At 40.3% G+C, this 20,801-nt stretch overlaps 1 pseudogene; it reads right to left on the reverse strand.

Annotated features, from left to right (window-relative positions):
- Positions 1-4,242: 4,242 nt before the first annotated feature.
- On the reverse strand, positions 4,243-12,659 carry LOC121138647 (annotated as a pseudogene).
- Positions 12,660-20,801: the final 8,142 nt, after the last annotated feature.

Consider the following 20,801-nt stretch of genomic DNA (forward strand, 5'->3'; position numbering starts at 1 on the left):
GTCAAGTATTGTTAGTGTACAGTCTCTAGACTCTGGCAGTGTCATATTTATTTTTCTGTCGCTGAGTGTGTTTTTATATTGTCTCCTTCCCATCCTTTCTTCCATTGGGTGCAGAAGGAGTCTCTTCCTCTCCTGATGGGTATGGGACCAGGGTTCCCTTCTGGTGGGTGCAAGCAAGTCCCATACTCTGGTAGCTCTCCTCTTCCTGCTCCTGTGGGTGGAGAAATGGACTAGGTTGCTGTGGCGTGTTGGCTCCTACTGGGCTAGGAACCACAGTGGTTGTTCCCAGGCATAGGCTAAAATATTTCTTTTTACTTATGTATATATGTATGTGAGAATGTATGTGTGTGTGTGTGTGTGTGTGTGTGTGTGTGTGCCTTCATGAGTTTATGTACACCATGTGCCCACAAAATCCAAGAGTGCATTGGAATACCTGGACTGGAGTTAAGGCTGTTGTGAGTCACCTGTTGTTGGCACCGGCAACTGAACCTATTGCCTCTGAAAGAACAGTAAGGACTTTTAACCACTGATACATTTTTCCAGCCCTGCGTATCCTTTTAAGTTATGTTAAAATCTATGGCTTCCTTTATCAATATAGCTTACCAATACTAAAGATAACAGAGAATACGACTTTTCTCAATACACCTCCCCTAATGGCCCTCTTTCTAAGACACATCAAAGCCATCCCTGCCTAAATTTTTACATATATATTTAAAACATAGTTACATATTTTAACATTTTATTTAAGTTAGAAACAAGCTTGCTTCACATGTCAATCCCATCTCCCTCTCCCTCCCCACCCCAGTTCCCCCACCCAATCTCCACTCTGATCCCCAGGGAGGAGGCGGCCCTCTATGGTGGATCTCCAATGACTGTCATTTTATCTAGAGCAGGGCCTAGGCCCTCCCCCAAGGGTCCCGGCTAAGAGAGCATCACATATTTGGCATGGGCACTCAAAGTCTATTTGTATACCAGGTATAAATACTACTCAAGGCCCCATAGATTACCTAAGCCTCCTCACTGGCACCCACCTTCTGGGGCTCAGGGGAGTCCCATACTTTCCACACAGCCATCAATCTGGGGTCTAAGAGCTACCTCTTGTTCAGCATATATTAACATTTTATGTGTCTGTGTGTTAAAGCCTCCTTTTACTCTTCCCATTTCTTTCCATTAGTCTCAGCAGTTATTTCTACTTTAAACTTTTGTTATATTTGGATGTTTTAATAATACTATGGATTCGAAAATCTGACAGATAGAATCAGACTGTTTATGTTTATTGTTGTATTTTGTTTATTTTTGTTGTTGGTTGTGTGTGTGTATGTGTGTGTGTGTGTTTGTGTGTGTGTTTCTTCTGGAGACAGGCTCTCGCCATGGAGCTTCACTGACCTGTGCTCAATATGTAAACCATTCTGGCTTTTAACTCACAAAGATCTGCCTACTTCTCTCTCCTCAGTCCTGGGATTAGAGTTGTGGGCAAGCATTCCTGGCTTACTTATATCTAACTAAGCATTGGTTTTTCTTGGTGTATCAGTTCTGCTTTGGTCAATTTTACTAATGATACTATCATGTTCCATTAATGGAGGCTTCATTACATTATCTATTTAGTTATGTTTGCTGTGCAAATTAGACTGCTGTGCTGTTCTCTGATGTGTCACTTATATATACCAATAATTGTCTCTTTAAGTTATTACACAGAAGTGGAGTTTTTCCCATTTTTTATTAGAAATAAGCTTGCTTCACATGTCAATCCCAGCTCCCTCACCCCAGAAATGGAATTTTGAGAACATAGCATATACATATTTTCAATCTTGAAAAAAATCACCAAATTATGTTTCAAAGCAGTTATACCAGTTTGTGTCACTACTGGCAGTGTATACATTCCACCAAGCTTGTCATTAATGCCTGATAAGGTCATACTTTCAAACATTTTTCCAATTTCAGATGTGTAAGCACTAGTGAATCCTACCTGAGTTGTCTGTTTTCTGAGTATTGTTGAACTTGAATGTCTTCCTCTGATGGACATTTGTGTTCCTCCCTCTGGTAGTGGCTCCTTGGTGGCTCAGCTTTGGAGGTCAGCCTGATTACATGAGACCCTGTCCAAACAAATGCACAGACAAAAGTGTTTTCATTTTAATAGAATGAAATACATTGATTTTGCTTTTAACTTATATAAAATGTACTTTTCTGTTTTTGTTAAAAGCACTATTAGACCAGCCATGGTGTCTCATGCCTTTTATCTCAGCACTCAGGGGCCAATGGCAAGCAGATCTCTGAGTTCAAGGCCATTACGTCTACATAGTAAGTTCTAAGACAGCTACATAAAGAATCTCTACCCTTCCCACAAAAAGAGTAAGTAAAAAAATAGATGCAAAGATATATGGTTAGGTTTTTAACTTAGCAAATCACTCTTCACTACTGTCAAAGCACTTATCTTTCCTTTCATTTTTACAAATGCTACCTTCTTGGGTAGAGAAATGATTGATCTCCTAAGGGCATCTGTAGAGTATAGTTTTCCCTGACAGATGCCTGGGCCCTGCCACAGTTGCAGTCTCCAAATAACACACAAGACACTATATTAATTATGAAGCTGTTGGCCGTTTGCTTGTTTCTTACTGTCTAGCTCTGACTTAAATATTTAACCCATAATTTTTGATGTAAGTATTTCTCTTACCAGAGAAAAGGGTCTGGATCTCTTACTCCTCTGGTGGCCTACATTGTGTCTGACTCTGACTCTCTTTCCCAGAATCCTCCTTGACTCCTAGTCCCACCTATCTTGCTTCCCTAATCGCCAACAGTGCTTTATTTAAAAACCAATAAGAGAGAAAGATTTGCAGAATGACATCGCCCATTAGGCACCTGCTACTCTTTTGAGGACCCAAATTTGGTTCCCAGTACCCACATCAGATAATTCCGGCTCCAGGAGATTCAGTGCCCTCTTCTGGCTTTTGTGGACACTGCACACATGTGGGGCACACTCATAGACCCTTGCCACACATGAGATTTTTTTTTGTTTGCTTTTCAAGACAGGGTTTCTCTGCACAACTCTAGCTGTACTGGAACTCCCTGTGTGAACCACGATGTTTTAAACTCAAAGATCCGCCTGCCTCTGCCTCCAAGTGATAGGATTAAAGGTGTGGGAAACCACTGCCCTATTATAAGTGAGCTTTTTAAAAACCTGCCCCCTCACCTGTCAATATCATGTTTCTTTGTATATGAACCTTTTCTTTTCATGTGTTTATATCATAGCAGTGGATAAAGTGCTTTGTCTTTAACATCTGGTAGACTGAGGCCCCTGCTGTGGTCTTCAATACCATCTGTTGTTTTCTTGCTATTTTGTTTTGAAGCACTGGGGACCAAACCTAGAACTTCACGTATGGGTAAGCCATGCACTCTGTGGACAACATTTTTGGTCTTTTCCTTTTCCCTGTGATTTTCGGGGTCAGCATATGGACTTTTTACATAGTAAAGAAAACATTCCTAGAAGTTTCAGACACTAATGCTCACACATAACATTTTGCAGAGTTTCAAGCTGAATGTATTTAACATGTTCTTTATATAATTCTTAGATCTTTATTGAAATTGAAACTCATGTGGTGGATAATAAACAGTAAGTTAAAGTTCTTTTTGCTGTCCTGAATTTTAGTTCCTGCAACAAAGTCAGAAAGTTCATTTCATTAATAAAAATTTGACTAAGCAAGTGTTTTAGCTTTCAAAATTAAGATATTTTTTCCAATTGCAGGTGGTGCCCTTGCTGGTACCCACATCTCTCTCAGAATGTCTGCCAGTCCCTCTAACCAGGGCCATAGCTGAGTCTGATTTCTGTAGTTAGGGTGACTGTCTGAATGTGTGCAGAACACCACGAGGTGATGGGGCTGAGCGACAGTGTTGCTGGAGTTTCTTTGCCCTGCCTGGTCCTGCAGCCACCTCAATCCCAAATAAGCACACAGATGCTAAATTAAGTATACAATTGTTGCCCGATTAGTTGGGCTTCTTATTGGCTATCTCTAACTTAATTATTAACCCACTCTTTTAATTTATGTATTACCAAGTGGTCTTATCTTACCAGTGAATGCCTGGTGTGTTCTTCTTCCCAGTTCTTACATGGCAACAGTCTCATGGTCTCTATCTGCCTACCTTTCTCCTGTTCCTAATCCCACCTATCTTCCTGACCCATTGGCTAGACAGTGTTTTATTCATCAACCAATAAGAGAAACATATATACAGAAGGACATCCTCCATCACCCCAAGACAGCTGACTGGAAGACTGTAACACAACCCCTTTACTGCAGTCATGGCCTTCTTCTGAGCTGACTGCTATCTTACATTGGGGTCTTGTAATCTTTCTTAGCTTGGGATGTGGGGCTGAAGGCTGAGCTTGGGTTCAGGTGGTAACCAGTCCCTGCTGCTGCAGCAGCTGATCCATCTATAGCTCTTGCTGCAGCTCCTTCACCAAGGCAGCCTTCTGCAGACTGCTGTACTCAACCTTGTACGCCTTCTTATGGTTGGATATCACACATGACAACTCCACCTTTCTCCCAAAAGCAGCATGTGAAGTCCCTTTTGTGCTATACATACATGTAGGCTCCTGAGATAACAGGGCAACAGCTATCTATGGGGGCAGAGATCCCCAACAGATTCTGCGCACCTCCTCCAGGCTGACCAGGTAGATGAACTTATTATTGGCAGTATTAGGCAGGAAATTTGCCTCTGGAGCAGGGGTTTGCGAGGTAGAATCTCCAGCAGTGTTTTTGCTGTGCTGGACACTGGCTGGAGACTCAGTTGATGCAACAGTTGAGGCCACACTGGTGGGGGTGGAACTGGCTTGAGCAGAGGCAACTTTTGTCTCCTCCAGCAAGGCTTCAATGGACTGAGGGATGTTGACAAGCAGACTAGTGTTGGGGACATTGAGTGACAAGCTTTTCCTGCTGTATGATCCTCTGTCCCTGAATGTCCATGCTTGGTACTGTGGTTGGGAGTGGAAGGTTGCAGGGTGGAGTTGGGGTATCCTATTAGAAGGGGTGGTGGCCACTTGGAGGGATGTTGTCTGATGTTGTGAATCTACCCACTGTAGGACCTGGCCATGACAAGCTCAGTAGAGGCCTGAATTTCAGATTATCTTAAGGCAATACCTAGTTTCATGAAAGACCACAAACTGAGACCACCCAGATACAACCAAGGAATGTGATCACCCAAGGGGAAAGTACCTAGCATTCCAAAGAAAATTACTAATGTTCCAAGAATTCTAGATAGGATCACCTGACATCCCTTAGCCAAGTTCACATACCCATTCTTTTTCACCAAGACAATTCCTTTTCAGACAATCAGGGGTCCAGATCCTTAGATTTTCATCATGGCAACCTCTATTTTGATTAAACCCCACACCAACTGAACTTTAAAGTCTCTAGGAATTGGACACACAGATTCCAATCTCTAACTTGAATAAAGGCTCTTTGCTTTTCCATAAGGGACTTGGTCTCCTTGTCGGTTTTGGGGGGACTCTGTGATGTAGGCATAGCATTTGAGGACTTGTCTAGGATCTCCCAAGCTCACCGGGGATACTGCTCTGTAGAGCCTATTACCTGGCTACTAAGATTTCTGTGTTTACATTTTGTTTTGTGTCTTTCTGTTTGTGTTTTGGTTATCCTTCTGTAAGTGGAATCTGTGAAGGCCTGTTGATAGTCCAAGTGGACATTTGAGAGAGGACCACAGGCAGGGTACCTGAGAAAATATTTCAAGGCCCATCTGTATGGGAATGGATCCCTTTGATTAATTTGGGTCCCAGGACCCTTCTCTATGGGATCGAATCCCTCTGGTTTCTGTAAAAAGACAGATCGAGTCTTTTTATCCACATAACTGTTAGAGGCAGTCATATGCTGTTCTGTTTTACATTCCAGTGCCAGGAGTACTCTCTATTGTTCTGTTTACTGCTTTTTTATGTATGTTTTTTATTTATTTAAAAATTCAAATGTGAATCCTGGCTCTGCCCTTCTCCCTCCACCAGCCCCACTCCCACCCCCCATGCCCAGCCCAATATTCACATCATTCCCCAGGGAGGGTAAGGCCCTACTTGGGGGGATATCCAGAGTCTGTCATTTCATCCAGTGTAGGACCTAGTCCTTTCCCTATGTGTCCAGGCTGAGAGAGCATCCCTCCATGTAGAATGGGCTCCCAAAGTTCATTTGTATGACATGGTGAATACTAGTTTACTACCTAAATCCCCAGAGATTTCTGAAGCCTCCTCACTGACACTACATTCATGGAATCTGGATCCTTCCCATGTTGGCCTCTTAGTCATGAGTCTGGGACTCAAGAGCTCCCCTTGTCTAGTTAGCTGTCTTTGTGGGTTTCACCAGCACAGTCTTGACTGCCTTGCTCATCACTCCTCCCTCTCTGTTCCTGGGTTCCAGGGGCTCAGTTCAGTGTTTAGTTGTGAGTATCTGTCTCTGCTTCCATCAGTCACAGGATGAAGGTTCTAGGATGTCACTTAAGGTAGTCACCAACCTTATCATAAGGTAGGGGCTATTAATGTAGTCTCTCCACTATTACTTAGTTTTCCAGATGGTGTTATCCTTGTACATCTCTTGGAATCTCACTAGTGTCAGCTCTCTGTTAAAAGCCATAATGACTCCAACCGTTATGGTATCTCTCATCCTGGTCTCCTCTATTCTTACCCTGACTCAGCCTTCCTGCACCCCCATGTCTTCTTCTACCCACCTGTTATCTCCCTCTCTTCATCCTGACACCCTCTCTTCTCCCCCCATGTTCCCAATCTGCTTAGGAGATCTTGCCTCTTTCTACTTCTTTGGGGTATAATGCATATCTCTTCGGAACCTCCCTGTTTCCCAGACTCACTGACCCTGGGATTGTAGGTTGACACTCTCCTGATCCATGTCTAAAATTCATATGTGAGTGAGTACATACCATGTTTGTCTTTTGTGACTGTGTTCCCACATTCAGGATGGTTTCTTACAGTGCCGTTTGCTTGTAAATTTCAAGATTCTGTTGTTTTTTTCCCCGCTGTGTAGTATTCCATTGTGTAAATGTACCACATTTTATCTATCCAATCTTCAGTTGTGGGACATCTAGGTTGCTTCCAGGATCTAGCTATTACAAATAATGCTGCTATGAACATAGTGGAAGAGACATCCTTGTTGTATGAATGGGCATCTTTTGGGTATATGCCTAAGAATGGAATTGTTGGGTCTTGTGGTAGACTGATTCCCATATTCCTGAGGAATCTCCATACTGATTTTCAAAGTGGCTGTACAAGTTTGCACTCCCACCAGCAATGGACGATTATCCCCTTTTCTTCACATCCTCTCCAGCATAAGCTGTCATTGGTGTTTTTGATTTTAGACATTCTGAGAGGAGTAAGATGATATCTCAGTGTTGTTTTGATTTGCATTTCCCTAATGGCTAAGCATGTTGAGCACTTTCTCAAGTGCCTCTCAGCCATTTTAGTCTCCCCTATTGAGAATTCTGTATTTAATTCAGTGCCCCACTTTTTAATTGGGTCCTTTGGTGTTTTGGAGAATAGCTTGAGTTCTTTGTAAATTTTGGAGATCATCCCTCTGTCAAATATGGGGTTAGTGAATATCTTTTCCCAATATGTTGCTTGCCTTTTTGTCTTACTGACTGTGTCCTTTGCCTTACAGAAGCTCCTCAATTTTAGAAGATCCCATTTGTTAATTGTCGTTTAGTGCTACTGGTGTTATGTTCAGGAAGCAGTCTCCTGTACCAATTCACTCAAGGGTACCTCCCATTTTCTCTTCTAACATGTTCAGTGTGGCTGGATTTATGTTGAGGTCTTTGATCCACTTGGACTTAAGTTTTGTGCATGGCAATAGATATGGATCTATCTGCATTCTTCTACATGCCACTATCCAGTTATTCCAGCACCATTTGTTGAAGATGTTATCTTTTTTCCATTGTATAATTTTAGCATCTTTGTCGAAAATCAGCTGTTCATAGGTTTTTGGATTAATCTTAGAGTGTTCAATTCAATTCCACTGGTTTGCCTGTATATTTTTGTGCCAATACCACACTGATTTTAGGACTACAGTTCTATAATAGAGCATGAAGTCAGGAATGGTAATGCCTCCAGATGTTGCTTTGTTGAGCAGGGTTGTCTTGGCTATCCTGGGTCTTTTGTTTTGCTACATAAAGTTGAGAATTGTTCTTTCAAGGTCTGTGAAGAATTGTGCTTGGATTTTGATGGGTATTGCATTGAATCTGTAGATTGCTTTTGGCAGGATTGCCATTTTTACTACATTGATCCTACCTATCCAAGAACATGGGAGATCTTTCCATTTTCTGATGTTTTCTTTAATTTCTTTCTTTAAAGACTCAAAGTTCTTGTGATACAGGTCTTTGACTTGTTTGGTTAGCGTTACCCCAAGGTATTTTAACTTGTGTGTGGCAATTGTAAAGGGTGATGTTTCTCTGATTTCTTTCTCAGCCCTCTTATCTTCTGTATATAATAGGGCTACTAATTTTTTTGAGTTGATCTTGTATCTTGCCACTTTGCTGAAGGTGTTAATCAGCTGTAAGTGTTCCCTAGTAGAGCTCTTTGTGTCACTTATGTAAACTATCATATCATCTGCAAATAGTGAAAGTTTTACCTCTTCCTTTCCAATTTGTATCCCCCTTGATCTCCTTTTGTTGTCTTAATCCTCTAGCTAGAACTTTGAGTACAATATTGAAGAGGTAAGTGGAGACTGGACAGCCTTGCCTTGTTCCTGATTTTAGCAGAATTCCCTTGATTTTCTGTCCATTTAGTTTGATGTTGGCTTTTAGTTTGCTGTATATAGCTTTTTATCAAATGTATGTATGTTCCTGTTATCCCAGATCTCTCCAAGAACTTTAACATGAAGGGGTGTTGGATTTTGTCAAAGGATTTTTCAGCATCTAGTGAGATGATCATGTGATTCATGTTGATCAGCTTGTTTATGTGGTGGATTACATTGATAGATTTTCATATGTTGAACCAACCATGCATCCCTGAAATGAAGCCTACTTGATCATGGTGGGTGAGTTTTCTGATGTGTGCTTGGATCCTATTTGCCAGTATTTTATTGAGTATTTTTGCATCAATGTTCATGAGGGAAATTGGTCTGAAGTTCCTTTTCTTAGTTGTGTCTTTGTGTGGCTTGGGGATCAAGGTTATTGAAGCCTCATAAAAAGAGTTTGGCAAAGACCCTTCTGCTTCTGTTGCATGGAATACTTTGAGGAGAATTGGTATAAGCTGTTCTTTGAATTTCTGGTAGAATTCTGCACTGAAGCCATCTGGCCCTGGGTTTTTTTGGTTGGGAGACTTTTGATGACTGCTTCTATTTCATTAGGGGTTATAGGTCTATTTATATTACTTATCTGCTCTTGACATAATTTTGGCAGGTGATACCTATCCAGGAAGTTGTCCATTTCATTTATAATTTTGAATTTGGGGCGTACAGGTTTTCAAAGTATGATCTGACGATTCTCTGGATTTCATCAGTGTCTGTTGTTATGTCATGTCCCCTTTTCATTTCTGATTTTGTTAATTTTCATGTTCACATTCTGCCATTTCCTGTGTTTGGATAAAGGTTTGTTTATCTTTTGATTTTCTCAAAGAACCAACTCTTTGCTATGTTGATTCTTTGCAATGTTTTCCTGGTTACTACTTGATTGATTTCATCCCTCCATTCAATTATTTCCTGGTGTCTACTCATCATGGGTGAGTTTGCTTCTTTGTGTTCTAGAGCTTTCTAGCTGTGCTATTAGTTCTCTAGTGTGACTATTCTCCAGTTTCTTCATGTGGGCACTTAGTGCTATGAACTTTCCTCTTAGCACTGCTTTCAAAGTGTCCCACAAGTTTGGATATGTTGTGTCTTCATTCTCATTGAATTCTAGGAAGTCTTTAAATTCTTTTTATTTCTTCTTTGACCCAGGCATGGTGCAATAGCACATTATTCAATTTCTGTGCGTTTGTAGGATCCCTGCTGTTTGTGTTGTTGTTGAACTCTAATGGTGGTCGGATAAGATACATGGAGTTATTCCAACTTTTTTGTACCTGTTGAGGTTTCGTATGTTGCCAAGTATGTGGTCAATTTTTAAGAAGGTTCCATGTGGCACTGAGAAGAATGTATATTCTTTTGTGTTTGGATGGAATGTTCTATAGATGTCTGTCAAACCCAACTGGGTCGTAACCTCTATTAGTTCCGTTGTTTCATTGTTAAGTTTATGTCTTGTAGTCCTGTTTAGTGGTGACAGTGGGGTTTTGAAGTCTCCCAATAATAGTGTGTGAGGTTTAATGTGTGGTTTGAGTTTTAGTAATGTTTCTTTTACGAATGTGGATTCCTTTGTATTTGTGGTGTAGACGTTCAGAATTGAGACTTCATCTTGGTGGATTTTTTCTGTGATGAATATGAAATCACCTCCTTCATCTGTTTTGATTGAATTCAGTTTAAAATCTAGTTTGTTAGATATTAGGATTGCTACCCCTGCTTGTTTCTTGGGGCCCTTTGATTGGAAAATCTTTTCCCAACCATTAACTCTGAGGTAATGTGTGTCTTTGAGGCTGAGGTGTGTTTCTTGTATGCAGCAGAAGGATGAATTCTGTCTTCGAATCCATTCTGTCAGCCTGTGTGTTTTTATGGGCAAATTAAAACCATTAATATTTAGGGATATTAATGACCTTTGATTGCTGGTTCTCGTTTGTTTTGGAATGGTTGTTCTTGGTGGAATTGTATGTAGATTTCCACCCCTTTTCTCTTTGGGTATTGGTAAAGTGGGATTATCTATTTCCTATGTTTTTCTGGTTGTAGTTAAGTCTTTGGACTGGAGTTTTCCTTCCCGAACTTTCTGTAGGGCTGGGTTAGTGGATAAGTATTGTTTAAATCTGATTTTGTCTTGGAATATCATGTTTTCTCCATCTATAGTGATTGAAAGCTTTGCTGGGTATAGTAGTCTGGGCTGGCATGTGTGGTCTCTTCATGCTGATAGAATAGCTATCCAGGACCTTCTGGCTTTCAGAGTCTCCATGAAGAAGTCAGGTGTAATTCTGTAAGGTTTGTCTTTATATATTATTTGACCTTTTTCCTTAGCTGCTCTCAGTATTCCTTCTTTATTTTGTATGCTTGGGGTCTTTATTATTATGTGGCCGGTGGGGGGATTTTTTTGTGATCCACTCTATTTGGTGTTCTGTAAGCTTTTTGTACCTTCATTGGCATGTCTTTCTTTAGGTTGGGAAAGTTTTCTTCTATGATTTTGTTGAATATGTTTTCTGTCCCTTTGAGTTGGGTTTCTTCACCTTTTTCTATAGCTATTATTCTTAGATTTAGTCTTTTTACGGTTTCCCATATTTCCTGGATAATTTGTGTTAGGGATTTCTTGACTTCAGATTTTTCTTTGATTGATGTATCTATTTCTTCTAGTGTGTCTTCAACACCTGAGATTCTCACTTCTATCTCTTGTATTCTGTTGGTTATGTTTGCATCTGTAGTAACTCCATTTCTCCAGTTTTTCGATTTCCAGCATTCCTCCAGACTGTGTTTTTTTATTGTCTCCATGTCAGCTTTCATTCCTTGCATTGTTTGAAATGTTTCTTGTAAATTTTGCTTTGTGTTTTCCTCCATTTCTTCCATTTTTTTTGAATTTTTGGTTTGTTTTTTCTTCCATTTCTTTAAGGGATTTTCTCACATCTTCTTTGAGGGCCTCCATCATTTTCATGAAGGTGTTTTTAAGGTCATTCCCTTCTGCATCATCTCCATTGGGGTGTTCAGGTTTTACTGGTGTAGAATCTCTAGACTCTGGTGGTGTCATATTTGTTCTTCTGTTGCTGAGTGTGTTCTTGTATTGCCTTTTCCCCATCACTTCTTCCAGTGGGTGTAGAAAGAGTCTCTTCCTCTCCTGGTGGGTAGGCAACAAGGGTTCCCTTTTGGTGGGTGCAAGCAAATCCAATACTCTCTGGCCTCTGCTCCCTGCCCTCTACCATGGGTTTGGGTAGAAGTGGAGCAGCTCTCTCTGTAGGCTCCTGGTCATTTGGTCGTCCTTCTTGGGGAAGTCCCTGTTTAATGCTTTTTGTGCTTCTCTTTTTTCATCCTCTTTCTGACTTACAAGGCTGATGCTGATGTTATGGAACATATGCAAATCATGACTCTTTTGAGTTTGATATTGGGTCACTTACAGGACTTTAGAGATAGGGCCATAAGCTAGGGATTGAGACTAAAAAGGGGTATATTTTCCTGGAAAGAATGAGACAAACAGCCTATACTCATCTTGAACATTTTATTGAAAAGAGACAGCCTCCCTCTGTTGCTCTCAGCCAGTAACAAACAGGCAATGTGCTGGCAGGGTTGGGTTTTGTCTGGCCTGCCATACAAGGAGGAACTGCGGGCTGGCACACTCATGTGGATGGGGTGCCTGGGTTACTCAGGTTTGTTGTGACAATGTAGCAAAGTTGCTGGCCATAGCTTGCAAGGGTCGATGTGCCCATACAGGATCTCAAAGCTGAACAGAGCATCTGGGTAACTGCTGTGGCCAGAGGTTTTTAACAATCTTCTGCCACTGTGATGCATGCTGCCATCTTCCATAACAGTGGATGGGGTTCCTGAGGCCTGTCCTGGGGGCTGCCCACCTCCAACTTTGTCCAAACTGGCTAAGGTTTGGCTCTTGGCAGCCATGCTGTGATGTTGTAACCAGCCTTCCTGCCATCAAGGCTGCTCTGATCATTCAGACACAATGGTTTATAAATATCTGTCATCCTTTTAAGGGGTTGGGTGCAAAGTTTTATTGGTTAAGATAAAAAGACACTATTACTAGACTTGAATTCTTCATGCTGGTAGAGGTTTCAGCGAGTTGATGCAAATTCAAAGTCCATTTGGCCATAACAGGTTAATTCTGGTTGGAAAGTGTTTGTCTTGATGACAAGTTTTGTCTATTTCCTGAGAAAGTTGGGTATGCTTGTTTTTTTGGAATTTTTTGTCTGTGTTTGTAAGTTTTGCTGTAATCATAGAGGTGAAACAAGAGTAGTTTGGATGTTTTTGCTCACAGCAGTCAGTCACTAGCCACCACTGCTGTGGGCTGCATTTATGGTCATGGCGCAGAATTTATCTCTGAGCTCTGTTCACTGAATTCAGGTTAACAGGAGTTCAGATGACTTTTTGATGTATATAATGTTAATACTATTTTATGCTGTTCTTTTCATGAAATCTGGTTATTGAGTTGGAATATGGCTCTTCCCTAGACTCAGACATGATTACGTAAAGGTTTTTTCTATGTATCCCTCTTAATTTGAGTTCCTGACACAGTGACAGAGAAAAGAAAAGCAAACAAAACAGTCAAAAAATTTAGACTTGGTTTATGTGAACATTTTCTACTTTAAAATTTATAAGTTTATTTTGTTAGGTATGACTAAAAACTGTCAAAACTTGAGCTAGTTAAAAAGTGTAAAATTAGTAATGCTGGAAACTGATAACTTAAAATCTATGTATAGATAATTTCAAATGAAACATATGACATGATTATTATTTGGATTGTCACCATTTTTTAGTCAGTCACATGGCTGGCTGCCATTTTGCTAGAGTTAAAAAAAGATCAATGTCACATGATTTAACTGTCATCTTATTTAGAGGTGACTACATAAAATGGGCCTAATTAGGAAACAGCAAGAGATTCCTTAGATGGTTTGGATTAGGATAGATTTTTTACATGATAATTCATGTTCTGTCCTAAAAACAAGGTTTGTAAAAATAAGATTTAAAATATTAAAGCTGCACCTCAATTCTTTTGTACTCAAGAATGTGCCTTTCTCTGCCAGCTAAACTTTGTAATTTGAAAGTCACCAAGGTGATGATGGTTTTAAAGAAGTAAAGGGGTCATAGAGAACAGATGAGGTTTGGAAATTTATGGGAGGACTAGAGTCCCAAAGACATTCCAGATAGAAGAATGATCCTAACAGTTTTAGAAATGCCAGTGCCAGGTGATAGTCACCAGAATCACCAGCTATAGTGAAATGGAGCAGGCTGAAATCTAAAAGGCAAGCTATGTATATGCTATTGAGGGTATGGTTATAGAGGTGATCCAAGACTCTCAAAAAGGGTGGTAATTTATTTTTGATATTGCAGGTCGACATTTGAAAGATTTAAATTTTTATTAATTCATTTATAATTTTGAATTTCACTTTATATTCCAACTACATTTCTCGCTCTCACCACTCCTCCCATCCCCCTTGCCTACCTCGCAGGCCACCACTAGTCCACTCCTCCTCACCAGTAAAGTCTCTCATGAGAATTCAACAAAGTCTGGCACAATAGGTTGAGACAGGGCCAGATCCCTCTCTCATGCTTTAAGGCTGAACATGGCATCCCATCATTGGGAATGGGCTCCACAATCAAGCTCATGTACCAGGCTTGCATCCTGGTCCTACTCCTAGGGGCCCCTCAGATAGCCCAAGATTAACAACTGTCTCCCACAAACAGAGGGTCTAGTTTTGTCACCTGTGTTCTCCACAGCTGTAGGCCTAGAGATTATGAGGGATGTCCTGTATGCTGTGAATATATGTTTCTCTTACTGGTTGATATGATGTAGCCAGGCAGGAAGAATAGGCAGAACTACTAGACTGGCAGAATGTTGGAAGGAGGAATGCAGATACTGATTCTCAAGGGAGACTTGTCGTAGCTCCCGAGGAAGCAATGGACCTGGGCATCATTGGTAATTCAAGATCATGTGGAGATACACAGATTAATAGAAATGGATTAATGATTAGGAGACAGCAGTTGAATACGAAGCCTAAACCATCGACCAAACAGCTTATAACTAATATAAGCCTCTGTGTTTTCATTTGGGTCTACACAGACAGAAATTTTCATTGATCAAATGTTTGGCAATTCTTTCCACATAAAGCCCTTGACAAAGACTTTAAAAATGTTCTGAATACATAGAAGTAAAGCCACAGTGGTCTTCCTAGTCTCACGGTGTCATGCAGGCTATGGTCCAGAGAATCTGTGGCAGTCTGGCTTGAGAACAGCATGGTGGATTCCCACAACAGTGCACAGAGGCCATCTCCATGCCTCACAGCATGCTGAAGACAAATTTAGCTTTTACCTAAACAGAAAAGAATGGTTCATAAGCCTTGTCCTGCAAGCTGCTTGATGGTGGCATAGACCAGAGACGAAGTGGTATGTAGAGCTCGCAGAGCTGGTAGTAAGCATAGCCCTGCCAAGTTGTTTGAGTCAGCGTCCAAAACTTCTGCTTTAATCCTAGTCATGTTGCTTAACAGAATAAAGATTTACATGGTCAGAAAAAGATGAAGATATATAGTGAAGACTGATTCAGATGAAGAAAACCTCTACACAATCTACAGTGTGTTTCAAATGCAGAGGCAAGCAGATCTCCGTGATTTCAAGGTCTTTCTGGTCTACACAGTGAGATCCAGGGAAGCCCAAGATACACAGGAAATATGTCTTTAAAAAAACAGAAAAACACCCTTCCAGGCCCCAAACTCTGGCGAGCCCAGCTTCAGGTGAGATTGGGTCTCAGGGGGGAGGACACTCCCCACCCCTTGCCCAACACCCATCCCCTCAATCTTTTGGGGCCACTCCTGGCATCCCAAAGACCCGCCCACCCAGGAAAGACTTCAGACCTTCCAGGCCCCAAACTCCGGCAAGCCCAGCTTCAGGAAAGACATCAGCCCTTCCAGGCCCCAACCTCTGGGAACCCCAGTTTCCGCTTAAGCTTCAGTGTCAGCTTCCCTAGCTTCAGCTTCAGGAAGGAAGGAGACAAGTGGAGATGGAAAGACCCCACCAGCACCCACTGGAAGAAGAGATGGGAAGAAGACAGAATAAGAGCTCACTCAGCAATAGAAAGACCAACATGACTCCACCAGAATCTAGGGAACCAACACCAGCAAGACCTGAAAAGCATTACATAGATGAAGCAGAGGAGACAGACCTTAAAAATTATTTTATGAAGATGTTAGAGACCCTCAAAGAGGAAACGAGGAAATCACTTAAAGAAATAGAAGAAAACACAAACAAAAAATCCATGAAATGGGGGAAAATTCAAGAAATAAACACATCTCTCAAAGAATCTAAAGAGCACCAGGAAAAAACAACCAAACAAATGAAGGAAACAACTCAAACAATTGAAGTATTGAAAGCTGAAATAGAAACGATAAAGAAAACACAGAATGAGGGGATGCTGGAAATAGAAAAGCTGGGTAAAAGATCAGGAAATACAGATGAAAGTATCACCAATAGAATACAAGAGATAGAAGAGAGAAGCTCAGGTGTTGAAGACTCATTAGAGGATATAGAGTCCTCAACCAAAGAAAATCTCAAAACCAACAAATCCCTAACACAAAATATCTAGGAAATATGGGACACCCTGAAGAAGCCAATCCTGAGAATATTAGGTATAAAAGAAGACGAAGAAGGTACAGAAATACAACTCAAAGGTACAGAAAACATATCCAACAAAATCATAGAAGAAAACTTCCCTAACCTAAAGAAGGATATGCCTATGAAAATACAAGAATCTTACAGAACACCAAATAGGCTGGACCAGAAAAACAAGTCACCTTGCCATATAATAATCAAAACATCAAACCTACAGAATAAATAGAAAATATTAAGAGCAGCTAAAGAAAATGGCCAAGTAACATATAAAGGCAGACCTATCCGAATTACACCTGACTTCTCAATGGAAATGATGAAAGCCAGAAGATCTTGGATAGATGCCATACAAACGCAAAGGGAACAAGGATGCCAACCCAGACTACTATATCCAGCAAAGATTTCAATTACCATAGATGGAGAAACAAAATATTCCATGACAAAGCCAGATTTAAACAATACGTATCCATGAATCCAGCACTACAGAAAGTGCTAGAAGGAAAACCTAGATCCAAGGAAGATAACTACACTCACAATGACACAGGCAATATATAATCCCACTTTACAAAACACCAAAAGAAAAAGGGAGGAGAAACTACACAAAATAACTTCACTACCAATAAATCAAGCACAAACAAGAATCATCAATCAATGGTCAGTAATATCCCCCAATGTCAACGTACTCAACTTACCTATAAAAAGACACAGACTAGCAGAATGGATACATAGACAGAACCCTTCCTTCTGCTGCATACAAGAAACACATCTCAACATCAAAGCAGATGTTATCTCAGAGTAAAGGGTTGGGGAAAGTTCTTCCAATCAAACGGTCCCAAGAAACAAGTGGGTGTAGCAAACCTAATATCTAACAAACTAGACTTCAAATTAAAATCAATCAAAAGAGATGAAGATGGACACTTCATATTCATCAAAGGAAAGTTTCATCAAGAGGAAGTCTCAATTTTAAACATCTATGTCCCAAATACAAAGGCACCTACATTCGTGAAAGAAATATTAGTAAAGCTCAAATTGCACATAAAATATCACACAGTAATAATAGGAGACTTCAACATTCCAGTCTCACCACTAGACAGGACCTCCAGACAGAAACGTAACAAAGAACAAAAGAACTAATAGAAGTTATGCCCCAACTGGGTTTAAAAGACATCTGCAGAACATTCCACCCAAATGCAAAGGGAAATACCTTCGTCTCGGCGCCACATGGAACCTTCTCTAAAATTGACCACATAATAGGAAACATAGCAAATCTCCACAGATACAAAAAATTGGAATAACCCCTGTATCTTATCAAACCACCATGCATTAAAGTTAGAATTCAACAATAACACAAATCGCAACAACCCTACAAACTCATGGAAACTGGACAATGCACAATTGCACCATCCCTGGGTAAAGGAAGAAATAAAAAAATAAAGACATCCTGGAATTCAATGAGAATGAAGACACAGCATACCCAAACTTAAGGGACACTTTGAAAGCAGTGCTGAGAGGAAATTTCATAGCACTAAGTGCCCACATGAAGAAACTGGAGAACAGTCACAAAAGAGAATTAATAGCACAGCTGAATGCTGTAGAACAAAAAGAAGCAAACTCACCCAGGAGGAGCAGACGCTAGGAAATAATCAAATTGAGGGCTGAAATCAATCAAGTAGAAATCAGGAAACATTGAGAAGAATCAATGAAACAAAGAGTTGGTTCTTTGAGAAAATCAACAAAATAGACAAACCTCTGTCCAAACTAACCAAAAGACAGAGAGAGAGCATGCTATTTAACAAAATCAGAAATGAAAAAGGGGACATAACAACCGACTCTGAGGAAATCCAGGGAATCATCACGGCATACTTTGAAAATCTTTACTCCAAAAAATTCGAAAATTTAAAGGAAACGGACAATTTCCTGGATAGATATCACTTGCCAAAACTCAATCAAGAGCAGATAAACAATCTAAACAGACCTAAAACCCTTAATGAAATAGAAGCAGTCATCAAAAGTCACCTAAACAAAAAAAGCCCAGGCCCAGATGGCTTCAGTACAGAATTCTACCAGGAAATCAAACTAGAGCTAATTCCAATACTCCTCAAAGTATTCCACACAATAGAAGCAGGAGTCTCACTGCCAAACTCTTTTTATGAGGCTACAATTACCTTGCTACCCAAGCCACACAAAGACACAATTAAGAAACTGAACTATAGACCAATTTCCCTCATGAACATCGATGCAAGAATACTCAATAAAAAACTAGTAAACCAGGTTCATGAACACACCAGAAAAATCATCCACCATGATCAAGTAGGCTTCATCCCAGGAATGCAGGGATGGTTCAACATTAGAAAATCTATTAATGTAATCCACCATATAAATAAACTGTGAAAGAAAAACCACATGATCATCTCACTAGATGCTGAAAAAGCCTTTGACAAAATCCAGCACCCCTTCATGATAAAGGTCCTAGAGAGATCATGGATAAAAGGAACATACCTGAATATAATAAAAGCGATATACAGTAAACCAACAGCTAACATCAAACTAAATGGAAAGAAACTCAAAGCAATTCCTCTAAAATCAGGAACAAGACAAGGCTGATTACTCTCTCCATATCTCTTCAATATTGTACTTGAAGTTCTAGCTACAGCAATAAGACAACAAAAGGAGATCAAGGGGATACAAATAGGAAAAGAAGAAGTCAAGCTTTCACTATTTGCAGATGATATGATAGTTTACAAAAGTGACCCGAAAAACTCTACAAGGGAACTCCTAGAGCTGATAAACACCTTCAGCAATGTGGCAGGATACAAGGTAAACTCAAAGAAATCAGTGGCCCTATTATATACAGATGATGAAGTGACTGAGAAAGAAATCAGAGAAACATCACCCTTTACAATAGCCATAAACAGCATCAAATATCTGGGGATAATGTTAACCAAGGAAGTGAAAGACCTGTATATCAAGAACTTTGCGTCTTTAATGAAAGAAATCAAAGAGGATACCAAAAATTAAAAGATCTCCCATGCTCTTGGATTAGTAGGATCAACATAATAAAAATGGCAATCTTGCCAAAAGCAGTCTACAAATTCAATGCAATCCCTATCAAAATTCCATCACAATTCTTCAAGGACCTGGAAAGAACAATAATCAACTTTATGGAAAAGCAATAGGCCCAGGATAGCCAAAACAACCCTATACAATAAAGGAACTTCAGGAGGCATCACCATACCTGACTTCAAGGTCTATTATAGAGCTATAGTCCTGAAAACAGCTTGGTATTGGCACAAAAATAGGCAGGTAGACCAAAGGAACCAAATTGAAAACCCTGATTTTAACCCACACACCTATGAACACTTGATTTTTGACAAAGAACCTAAAACTCTACAATGGAAAAAGAAAGCATCTTCAACAAATGGTACTGGCATAACTTGGTATTGGTATGCAGAAGACTGCAGATAGATCCATGTTTTTCACCTTGTACAAAACTTAAGTCCAAATCGATCAAAGATCTCAACATAAATCCAGCTGCACTGAAACTTTTAGAAGAGAAAGTGGCAGATACTCTTCAACGAGTTGGTACAGGAGACCACTTCCTGAACATAACATCAGTGGCACAAACACTAAGATGGACAACTAAGAAATGGGACCTCCTTAAACTAAAAAGCTTCTGTAAGGCAAAGGACACAGTCAACAAGACAAAAAGGCAGTCCACAGAATGGGAAAAATTATTCACTAACCCCACATCTGACAGAGGGCTAATCTCCAAATTTTACAAAGAACTCAAGAAGCAAGACTCCAAAACACCAAAGGATCCAATTAAAAGGCGGGGTACAGAACTAATTAGAGAATTCTCAATAGAGGAGCCTAAAATGGCCAAGAGACACTTAAGAAAGTGTTCAACATCCTTACCCATCAGGGAAATGCAAATCAAACAACACTGAGATACCATCTTACTCCTGTCAGAATGGCTAAAATCAAAAACACCAAAGACAATTTATGCTGGAGAGGATGTGGAGAGAGGGGGACACTCCTCCACTGCTGGTGGGAGTGCCAATTCGTACAGCCACTTTGGAAAGCAGTATGGAGATTCCTCAGGAAAATGGGAATTAATCTACCACAAGACCCAGCAATTCCACTCTTAGGCATATATCCAAATGAGGCAAATTCATACAACAAGGGCATCTGCTCAACTATGTTCATAGCAGCATTATTTGTAATAGCCAGGACCTGGAAGCAACCTAGATGCCCCTCAACTGAAGAGTGAATAGAGAAAATGTGGTAGATTTACACAATGGAGTATTACTCAGCACAAAAAACCAATGGAATCTTGAAATTCGCAGGTAAATGGATAGCACTGGAAGCAACCATCCTGAGTGAGGTAACCCAGTTGCAAAAAGACAAACATGGTATGTACTCACTCATATA

The sequence above is a fragment of the Mesocricetus auratus genome, unplaced genomic scaffold (genome assembly GCF_017639785.1).
Source record: "Mesocricetus auratus isolate SY011 unplaced genomic scaffold, BCM_Maur_2.0 contig_5865_pilon_obj, whole genome shotgun sequence".
In the NCBI taxonomy this organism is placed as follows: Eukaryota; Metazoa; Chordata; class Mammalia; order Rodentia; family Cricetidae; genus Mesocricetus; species Mesocricetus auratus.